We start from the raw sequence: 10,897 nt of genomic DNA, 5'->3' as shown, positions 1-10,897 counted from the left end.
TTCAGGGTTGAAAACTTCCCTATTAGTCAAAGAAAAGAAAAACACCTGAATCTTTAGCCCTGCCCACCGTCTCATGCCACTAACATGACATAGGCCTACATAGAGCTAAACTGCATCAAATTTCTATCTAAGCAGTAAACTTACCACATAAGCTTCATTTGGATTATAATATTATGAATGCATGGATAACCTTTATTTTTAATAATTTCCAGCTCACGTGGGGAAGACATTGCACGTTTGTTCCTTAATTTAACCATTTAACCAGCTCCAAAACTTACAGGATATTCTTATATTACCATGACCTTTTATATATCAAAGTCTCAAGGGAAAGTTGATTTCTCATTTTATCACCCCTTTAAATAGTGAAATATTATTTATTTCTTGATATGCATTGTTCACTCTCTTGACTTGATATTTGAAGGGCAAGCGCTGTGTGTTCGTATGGTTCACAGATATATTCACAGATTGGGCAGGCCAAGTAACGTTAATAATAAATAAAAGCATTCCAGTCAATCGCGGGTGGATGAGAGATGAATCGTGTTTGTTTAATAAAGACGTTTTGTGAGCCCTCGTGGCATCTGGGTGATTAATTCCAGTTGCCGTTTCCCCACTGACCACAGGGGAGCTGAAGCTCATTAAATATGTAAATCTTATCCAATCCAAGCCACGGGCAATTACTTCCAAGTTTTCAGTGCCCCACGCCCATTAAAACTGAGCGTTCAGGAGAGAGCCTCAAAACCATGGCAGAAAATCCATTATGACGTTTTTGAATGTACAAAAACACATAAACGTCAAATGTTTTATACCTCAGACAACAGTATAAATTTTTTTTTTTTTAAATTCCTGACCCCTTTAAAACACACTGCCTTTCACTGTTCTTATTATGTATTTTCTTTATTCTCTGTACCAAACAATTAGATCCTTGGGCCTGCAGAGAACAACACCACATCATTTACCAAGCAAACAAAAGTTGACAATACAATGTAATTAACCCAAAACATAACAGAATTAGTTCACAACCCCACTGAAGCATTTTGCCCCAAAACAGCAATAATATTTGTAATTGTTTAATGCCACAGCTGATATTTTGTTGAATTCTTGCATTTGCATTTCTTCATTCCTAGTTTGCCCTTACTCCACAATTTCATATCTATCATTATTAATTTTGGTGCATTCATTTTCTGTACACATAAATGACAGAGAAAATAGAGATAGAAAATAGAGATAGCCTGGAGGTGCATATGTATCCCACCTGATTCGGGAATAACATTGATTTACTTACACTGAGATGTATATAGAAATTAATAGAGATAATCCAGTTACAGTTCAGTCACAAAGAACAGGTGCAGCCAGTATTTTTACACTGTTCTCTGGAATACCTGACTTTGATTGGTCAGTAATGACATTCCTTGTTCACATATTGCTCTGAAATCACTGCTAAACTGAAGGCCAGCGTATTCATGATCTTCATCTATTTGAAGTATGATCATGCATTATTTATTTATTTATTAATTAATTTGATAAGTAGCTGCTGTATAACAAGTGGGAAGCATTTCTGGCATTAATGACCAAGTGTGCATTATGGCTCAGGTTGTTTTTTGTTTTTTTGCAGAATATTCTATATTCAGATTCTGTATATGTGTTGAAAAATGATTGTAAGTTTTTCTTATTTATAATTTGAAATGTAAAGATTTTTAACAGTTTTGGTGATCAAAAACAAAAAGAGACACTTCTCAAGATATTTATTTTATGTTCCACAGAAGAAAGTGATACAGTCTTAGAATGACATGAGAGTGAGTAAATGACGGGTGAACTATCCCTTTTATGATCAAGTTCTCCTTAACAGAAAATGTTTACAATTAAATGCATGTTTGAAATGTGTGTCATATATATATATATATATATATATATATATATATATATATATATATATATATATATATATATATATATATATATATATATGACACACATTTCAAACATGCATTTAATTGTAAACATTTTTTTTTTTTAAGTGTACATGCTTGAGAATACAGTCAGATCAGTAGCCAAGTTAAAAGCTGTTTTACTTTATATGAAGCCGAGGGTTGCCTTGTCCCTATAACAAATCAAACTGTCTGCAAGGTCCTAGAGCACACAGGGCCCGAGTTACACTTTCAAAGATGAATTTATATATAAAAAAAAAAAATAATAAACTTTTTTTTTTTTCAAATAATTCAATCAAAATCAAATCAGATTCAATCAAATTAAATCAAACCTAATTTTTTTTTTTTTGGGGGGGGGTTATAACGGCTTAGACAACATATACTTACATGTTTATCACTTTTAGCATTGTTTTATGTAACTTCAAGGTTTCCTGTAAAATTACACCAACATTTTGAACCTAGACCACTGTATGTGCGTATGGGAGGCTTTTCAATTTGGGTAGGCCAAATCCAGGTGGAAATGGCAGTAATTAGTAATTAGAGTAATTTAGTGTAAATACATTACTTTTGTGTAAAACAAATGCCAAAGTGATGCATATCTCCAGAAAGTAGAGACTCTAAGCTTTCATATGGTACCACATACCACATGACATCATAGCTCTTGAAAGTCTATATACATGACGATGTCATTCCAGACCCTGTACAGGGTCCAGGAGTTTAAGCGGTTAATTTCACAATAATAATAATAATAATAATAATAATAATAATAATAATAATAATAATAATAATAATGTTCTTTGTTCTCTATTCATCAAATAATCCTGTTTCCCCCATTTATGATCATGGCAAATGCTTCATGAGCACCAGATCAGCATATTAGAGTGATTACTGAAGGATCATGTGACACTGATGACTGGAGTAATGATGCTGAAAATTCAGCTTTGTTATCACAGGAATATATGATATTTAAAAGAAAATTAAAATGGAAAACATGCGATTTCACAATATTACTGTTTTTTACTGTATTTTCATTGAAGAAATTCAGCCTTAGTGAGACATCTCTCTCTCAAAAAATAAAAATAAATAAATATATATATATATAGAACTGACCACAAAACTGAATGGTGTATAAATTATGCTATTGAAATTCAATCGACACTCTACAGTGATCCTCAACTTTAAACCAGATACAGTCTGGTTCCCTCATTTAGTGTCATTTCTATATCATTGAAGTAGCGACCCCAAACCTGTCCTGAAGAGATAGTGGATAAGAGGAAGCACTGAGTCATAAGACTGATTCTCAGAGCAGAAGATGCAGGTGATGATGATGAAGGTTGTCAGAGCAACAAATCCCATGACTGCAGACAGGCAGCCACACCCCAAGGGCTTCCTCTGCCGTCTGTCTCAACCTATGTGCTCTCTCTAACTTCGCCACACTGTTCTCGCATTCTGGCCATTATTTTCTCTTCTCATTTTTCACACTGTCACAACCCTTCACATTCTCTCCTCGTTGCCGTTTTCCTCCAGCAGCACAAAAGATTGATAATCGCTTGGCATATCGATGTGGACATTCTTTCAAATGTCCACATCAAAGGTTTCCCTCCCAAAGGTTTCATCTCCATTTGTCTTACAAAATGTATACATTTATACATGTCATCCTGTCATCTCATTTGAGCATGTCAACCCTCAGCATATCACAATGATAATCAGACCCTGCTGTCTGCGCCCCTACATCCGTGTAATTGGAATTCAGCGTTATCAAACCAAAATTTTCAGTTGCTCATAACAATTCCAACTGTCTGAAAGGCTGCAAAATAACTCATGTAGTAATAATAATAATAAAAAAAGTGTCTGTTTACTTATAACAGATGGCTGTTCTTTGTAAAGAGCATTGACATGCAGTGGAAGCACATACTGAAGAGCTTCACTTCTCTTCTTTTATTAATTCCACCACATCCTTCCTGCACAGCATTCATTTGCTTTCTTATCTTCACACTCAGAGGGACATCCAGTGTGGGGGTTTTATCAGGCGCACATCTTAACCTCTTATCTAGTTTAATAACTTTGTAATGCCAGCAACGGGGTGAATAGCTGTGATGGAATAAATAATGTTGGCAAGGGTGCATTGTGATAGAATAAGTTAAAAACATTTGTAAATCTTAATAGAATAAAAAGGCATGGAGGGTCATGCATCATTCCTCCTAATTTAACTTTAAAATGTAACTGTAAGTTGTAAGTTTTATTATGATGTAATAAAGGTGCAGTAAGATGAAAAATAAATAAAAACACTGTTGAAAAGTTGGTCGGAGTGAGTGCCACAACAAACATGTAGCAATTCAGCATTAGGGGGTAATGGTGGAAAAGAGACAGTGAGCAAAATGGAGATTTGAAGGAAGACTGTTAAAAGAGAGATGACAGACCATTCAAAAGAGAAACTCTCGGAGCAATATCACTGGAAAAAGAAGGGTTATAATTAGGGATGTCCCGATCCGATCATGTGATCGGAAATCGGGCCCGATCACGTGATTTCAGACTCGATTGGAATCGGACGTTGCATCCCGATCAGGACTCGGATATATATATATGTATATTATGGGGTGAGGTGAGCAGGGGTGCCGTTTAAAAGGAGTGCACTTGCACCGTGGTTCATCTCACATCTGATGACGCATCAATAATATGGGTTGTAACTTGAAATTAAATCTTTATGTATGTTTCTGTAGATGGATACACGTGCTGACTCCTCATGCATTACAACAGCGCTAATAAAAGAAAAACTTGGGCAAAACGGTCTATCTGTGTAAACTTTGTTCAATTCATTTTCACCGTCATCACCCGTGTATATTCGCCAGAAGACGTGAATGAGAAGGCGCGCGCTGATATGTCTCTGTGCATCATCCGAAAGCGCGCACTGGTCTCACAGCGCGCAAATATTGAGTTCTATTTCAAGTCTTATGCTTAAACGGACCAACTCACACAAGAAGTATGTCAACATATCCATCTTGATGAGTATCCAAGCAGACATAGTCTGAATATGCCTTAAGAGGACTTTATATTAGTGTCTCCTCCGAATTTGCCTCACTGGCACGACATGCTCAAAACCCGTCTTCGGCGCAATAATTCCGATCTTTCATGTATTCATACTCTTGTGTAATCGACGTCCCATCCTAAATAAATCCGTCTCTTCCGTGATACCCTGAAATTTTGAATATTCCAATCTAATATGATTTCTGACCTGTAAGGTTGCCAGAATAATAATCTTACACGGTGTGTTAATAGGCCAGAGGAGAACTGGCACCCCGACTGAGTCTGGTTTCTCCCAAGGTTTATTTTTCTCCATCATGCCCCGATGGAGTTTTGGTTCCTTGCCACTGTCGCCTTTGGCTTGGCTTGCTCAGTTGGGGACACTAAAAATATGATTAAAGTTATTCAACTTATTATACAAATAAAATTTATGAATTAGGTTTTATTTAATTCTATAAACTATAATACTGATCTGCCAACATTGTCGCTATATGATAAATTAAAATAAGCTGATAACATCCCTATTTTCTCCAGAACGACTGTACAGCCAAATCTAATTTTGTTGCAATATTATCCTGTTTGACACTGTGAAGCTGCTTTGACACAATCGTGATTGTAAAAGCGCTATATAAATAAAGTTGATTGATTGATTGATTGATTGATTGATTGATTATACAGTCGAGAAAGACGACCCAGAGCCTTCCATTAGGTCTTAAAGGGGCAGTAACCTTTACTGCTGTCTGTTTAATGTCAAACAAAAGAAAAGGAATCACTCACTGCTCTTGATTGAATACCTTTTGTAAGGATTAGTCAGTTAGTCAGATTAAAACAGTTGCAGCTATTTTACATTTGATTAGCCTACTTTATTCAATTTCTCTACCTAAAAACGAATGTTAGACCTATAAAAACCTGAAAAGCATTGTTAATTACACTTCAATCAAATTACACTTCAAATATTTTTTCATTTGATTTCATTTTAAGTGTTCGTTTTTTTAAATAAGTTTAGTTTTAGTTAGTTATTTGATGCTATAAAAACGGCTATGTGATGTCATGATTGACAGCTGAGATCGACTCTGAGTGAAGTTGTCACTTAGGCACTAACAGACTTTTTTCTGGATTTTTGGGAGCAGATTATTTAATTTAATTTCCATAACTGTTTATTTCACACCAACTTTATTAATTGTTCTGCATCTGTGAGAGTAGGCCTATGGGTGTGCTTTTGATATCGCCATTGTACTTCCTGCTCTGCTCAACTCCGGTCCCGGACTTTTTTATATTTACTGTAGCACTAAAATCCAAAAGTGAAGAATTTGTTATTTATTACTTGATTGTTCAAGCTACGTCACAGAAGTGCTCTGTTTGTTAGAGTTGTTGAATGTTAAAATAAGGTGAATAAAATAAAAAATAAGGAACATCCTGGTTCGTTTTTCGCTCTTCTTTATTCTTTTTTTATGTATTATAGAAGTATCGGATCGGGACTCGGTATCGGCAGATACTCAAAATCTAATGATTCGGACTCGGACTCTAAGGCAAAAAAACCTGATCGGGACATTCCTAGTTATAGTCAGGCAAGAGCTTTAGGACCCACGTTAATATTAGAAAAGCTTTCCAGCCCTGCGAGACCTGCGCAGAAAGGTCTATAAAAAGACACAGATGTTGCGATGTTTCTGCTCTATACGTGAGTAACTTTTTTTTGAGTAACGGTTTTGTGGTTTTACAAGGAATTCTGTTGTTGTAATGTTAACCATTAGCCTGGATGCCAGCCGAACTCAGCCCCGCCCCCAAAATTTTTAGTTCGGGCAGTTCGGTCTGGCCTTGCTCCATAGAGGAGTAATTATCTCCAAACAGAAACTGTTCGGACCAATGAAATCATCAGGGCGGGCTTTAGACGATGATGGACAGATGATCAACAGTAACGTAATCATGCACGTCATCAAAGGGACTTGGATTATATTCACTCGAATCCTAAACGGAGAGCTTGTTTCTATATGCATTCACACTGTAAAAAGTAATTCAGGGTGTTGTCTGTAGGAATTTATTTTAAAAAGTATATTTATTCCAATAAATTGATTTTCTTTTATTTTTGAATTAATTTAAGTTTTACATAAGTAAAAAGTGTGAATGTTTTTGCAACTTATTATTACCTATCAAAAAAATGATTTCCCTGACCTTCACAATAAATTGTTTCTACAAAACTCTATTTAAGTGTTTATATCTGAAGTAAAACGTCACGACACGCCCACATGCTGCAGCAGAACAACGAACGAGATCGTTGCGCGTTGTCACCTGGCTGTACCGGACCAGTTTCGGGTTTCTGTGGAGTTTTTGAGGATCTTACAACGTGCAACCGATGTAAGTATAGCTATTTACATTGCAAGTTAGGTTTTAGCCGAATGAGCACGCATTTTTTAACTAAAATGTAAAAGCGTCGCCTGTTTCAGACAGCATTAAGTTTGTCAGTTTTGCTGGCGCCGCATGAGGCCTACCGAAGGTCGTGAAATTAACAATAAAAGTTACGTTAACTGTTAGGTTTGTAGTTACTGTTATCCCCGCATGGCTGAAAAATATGAGGAAATGACATAATATATTCCTGGTGTCTCTCTGCAACGTGGTATCATGAAAATTCGTAAATGTGTTGTTGTGTTGCAAAGCAGCTGTTTATGGACCTAACGTTAGTCCGCTTCAACATTGTTTAATCAGTTTTTAAATGCTTTAACTTAATCTGTTGATATATTTGTCTGAAATATTTTGAAACCATTTGATCTAGTAAAAAGATTATATATTTATTTTGCGTTGCATTAACATCAATGATCCTGATATTTTCCTAAATAAACTTTTGTTTCATCTGTGTTGCTTCTTTAGAAGACCATCAAATCTATTGGGAGGAAAAGTTCATGGAGTAGGTAAGCTTTTTAGTAGGTTGAATTGAGATAAATGTTTCAGAGGTTTATTGTTATCTGTCATTTAAAGGAATTAAGGTAACCAAAAGTCAGTTATTGAGTGTCAGGAAAAAAGGAACGGAAAAAAAAGTATCATCCCTTTCTGATTTTTGGATTGCATTAAAATGAAAGGTTGTCAATTCTTGTGTTCCAAATAACAGTTAAACAATTGATGTATTACAGGTAAATGAAGAATTCCGAAGGTGTGCTGCAGTTCCACTAGAATCAGTGTTTATGTCCCAGCTGGACAAGTACTCCAAAACTTCTCGACCTGTTTAGTGCGAAGGGTGGAGCGGTTGGTCAACGCATCAATAACTTGTTAATGGAACTGATACAGGTGAGGCGAAAGTGGTAACAATGTTGCAGGGGCATATTCATACAATACGTACTTTATTCTCTTGTCTTGCCTATAGATGAATATTGCAAAAAACATTTTTGTTTACAGCTGCTAATTAATTTTAAATATAAAAGAAAGAAATATGCCGGTAAGCTCTGTTAAATAGGTAGTACAGACCCACACTGATAATTGCATTGTAGTCATATTGCCTGCAAGATTCAGTTTTTCATTATTCATTTGCCAACTATAGGATCCAAGTACCTCTGTGGTGAATGAGAGATTCTGAGATGTGAAAACATGGGAGAGAGTGGGCAAGAGCTCATCTCTGACTACTATGTAAGTATTGTTTATAAAACATAGTTTTAATTTTTTTGGGGGGGAAGCATTTATTCCTCAGATATCAATCTTATGTCTGTCTGAGTTTAATACGGAGCTGGAGTTGAGGATTGGTTAGCTTGTCTAAGAACAAATACTATAATTGGGTGGAAATGGCTTGTCTGATGGCTCAGTCAAAAGTTCAAAAACACACCTACAAACAACCAAATGTCTGCACAGGAACCAGTTATCAAAATTAATCTTTTGGTCTTCCAGTGGCTAGTAAACTTGATTTAAAATATACTGTCATATTTTTCAACTGCAGCTTCACAGAAGTAAAATCCTTGTTTACATGAATGCAGGAGTCATTATTTATCTGCTGATATAACTGTAAGAGTGGCATTTTCAGATACTTTTACTTAACCACACCTATGTGTTACCAGCTGAACCCCTCTCCCCTTTAAGGATTTAGGCCTTGGAGGTGACTTGTGTATGTGATTTAGTCTCGCAGGTTTGTTGTGTCAAGTGAGACTGTACTGAAAGTTGTACTATGAAGCCATTTCAACAGGCCAGGCTTACTGTGCAGGAGCTGGCTCGACCAAACTTAAAACCTTTTGTGAACTTTTAATGTGTGATTTTATTGAAGGCTTTTGAAGATTGTTCTCTGTTGCCATTTATTGTTCTGTTTATGTCTCACACAGGGAAAAACAGAGAGCAGTGTGCACAAGGACTTGCGCAATATGCAGATATATGTCTGTCGTGAACCAGATGCAGTGGGCATCATCGTTGAGGGAATCCTAGGGCATGTTGCCTGCTTCTGGGTATGACATATGCTCTGAACCTGCAGTATCCACCAAAACTCTGCAAAACATCTGAGATGTTCCAAAGACTTTTTGTGGGACTTGACACACTGCGCCCAAAACCTTCCTCTTGATTCATGACATTAAAAAACAAACTTCTGATTTAGTTGGTCAAATGCCAGCCTCACACTCATAAATGGCAATCTTGTGTTTTTCAGAAGATTGTTCTGAATGTTTAATTGTTAATTGGCTAGTAGAATATGGCACAGATTGTACTTAAAATGTGTTCTTGTATTAATTTATTATGTTTTAATAAATATGAAAAGGTAATGTACTGTACATTTTATGTATCGCTCAGGTGAAGAGTCACTGTATTTTAATGTCAGTGTTAAGAGTACACAGATTGAACTTTGAAGGTGTTCAATGCTGCACTTAAAGATGAGGTCAGAAGTTTCTGTAATTTTTTATGTTACAAATGTTTACATTACCATTATTGTTACATTAAAATTGATTACAGAAAATGTACCCAATTGTTTATGACAGCTGTTATAGAGCAATAAACGTTGGAAACGAATACATCGCTTTCCTTATTTATTAAAGTTATGGCAATGGTAACTAATTATTTAAAGTGGATTAAGAAATAATTTGTCTAAATTAATAATAATAATAATAAATTAATTAATTTGAGTAAATTAATTAATTAAAATAAAAACAATTTTTATTTTAAATTTTACTTATTTTAACTAAGTATGATTTGGTCGATATGCTGCTCATTAACACAATGGTTAAACTCAAATGTTTTACTTTATCTTGTAGACTCTACTTAATTTTTTAGCATACAGTAAAATAGATAATACTGATTTTTACCAACTCAAAAAACCAAGAAGTTCACTAAACTTACAAAAAGTAGTTGGAAAATGTTGCCTTAATTTTTTTGAGTTTTATTTAAGTAACAGTTTTTACAGTGCACCTTCACAATTTCTCTCAGAAATGATGATCATGTTGGGTAAGTACTCTGGGTATCAATAAATTATTTTATATTTTTACAACACCGCCAACATCCGCCAACTACTAGCCCTAAACAATAGCTTCTTGGGGGGTTCTCCGGGGGGAAATGGCGTTTGGAGGGTAAAATGTGTTATTTTGGCAAGGTTGCCTGGAAAAATTCGTACTCATGGGTCTATATATCACATAATAGTCGCTTCAACCCACGGACATATAAAACAACCGCAGAAAAAATCGCGGACTTGGCAACACAGTGCAGTTGAGCTCTGTTGGCGTCGCTTCGTTGCTCTGATTGGTTGTAGGTCTGTCCAATTGATGTCTTTCCTTGTTCGGTTGAAACACGCCCCATAATCACAGCCCAATGGAGCAGTTTCAGACTCATATTCTGACTAGAATTGAGTATGACCACGTCAGACTAGTTAACCATACTTACAGGACAGTTTTGAGTATCATTGTTTGAAGCTGCTGTGCTCCCAACTCTTGCTTGTATTTACTCTTATGTACTGGCTATGTTCATTGTTTGTGCTTCCTTGTCATTTTTTTATCATCTTTGCT

The 10,897-nt window shown here is 35.7% G+C and overlaps 1 long non-coding RNA gene across 2 annotated transcripts; it reads left to right on the top strand.

Moving 5' to 3' along the window:
• The first annotated feature begins 6,967 nt into the window (after nt 1-6,967).
• On the top strand, nt 6,968-9,913 carry LOC137083902 (uncharacterized). 2 transcript variants are annotated; one of them, XR_010906659.1, is made up of 4 exons: nt 6,968-7,298; nt 7,809-7,849; nt 8,069-8,222; nt 9,239-9,913. It is a non-coding gene; the product is annotated as an uncharacterized lncRNA (long non-coding RNA). The 2 variants fall into 2 exon arrangements; XR_010906657.1 differs by lacking the exon at nt 9,239-9,913 and adding an exon at nt 8,473-8,502.
• The last annotated feature ends 984 nt before the right edge of the window (nt 9,914-10,897 follow it).

This window comes from Pseudorasbora parva, chromosome 1 (assembly GCF_024679245.1).
Source record: "Pseudorasbora parva isolate DD20220531a chromosome 1, ASM2467924v1, whole genome shotgun sequence".
NCBI lineage: Eukaryota > Metazoa > Chordata > Actinopteri > Cypriniformes > Gobionidae > Pseudorasbora > Pseudorasbora parva.
The sequence above is the reverse complement of the archived record's forward strand: the minus strand, read 5'-3'. Positions and strand labels throughout refer to the sequence as shown.